The sequence below is a fragment of the Penaeus monodon genome, chromosome 28 (genome assembly GCF_015228065.2).
Source record: "Penaeus monodon isolate SGIC_2016 chromosome 28, NSTDA_Pmon_1, whole genome shotgun sequence".
Taxonomy (NCBI): domain Eukaryota; kingdom Metazoa; phylum Arthropoda; class Malacostraca; order Decapoda; family Penaeidae; genus Penaeus; species Penaeus monodon.
In genome coordinates this window covers 34,880,988-34,881,594 of record NC_051413.1, presented here as the reverse complement: position 1 = coordinate 34,881,594, position 607 = coordinate 34,880,988, and positions in this window count along the sequence as shown.

The following is a 607-nucleotide window of genomic DNA, read 5'->3' as shown; positions in this document are numbered from 1 at the left end:
TTTCGGTGCTGTCGATTTCCTTAATTCGATAAATAGAGCTATTTGGCTCAATGGTAATATATGAAGTGAGTTATTCCTAACCCAAATACAAGAATACCAACCGCTACATAATACGCCAGGAATCAGCTATTAGAGTGACACAAGAAACGTGGAAAAGAGGAATTCACAAAAAGACATCAAGAATTTTCGGGACCCATAGCATGAGCGGCAAGGATAATAGTAGACAGTTCAAGAATATATAAAGACAGACAGGCCTACATTAAATAGTAATCAGTAGTTTTCCACAAGGAGAATGTGCATGTCAAAACTAACCAAACGAAAATATATAATTAACTTTTAACCTTCACTGTTGATTTTCACTGCCTCTCTTTTTATATGAAATGACGAAGATTAAAAACATTAGTCTTGTGATACCATTTAACGTTATACTTGAACATATTTGCTAGATCATTTCTGGAGGTCATTAATCAAATTAATCAATTACCAAGTTGGAAAATTTATAAAAGTTATGGACTACATGCCTCTTCAAGAGCAAAGTATAAGGGATCTACGCCATACGAGTCAACCAAAAACCAATGCGTCATATCCATCATGAGATTCTTGTTGC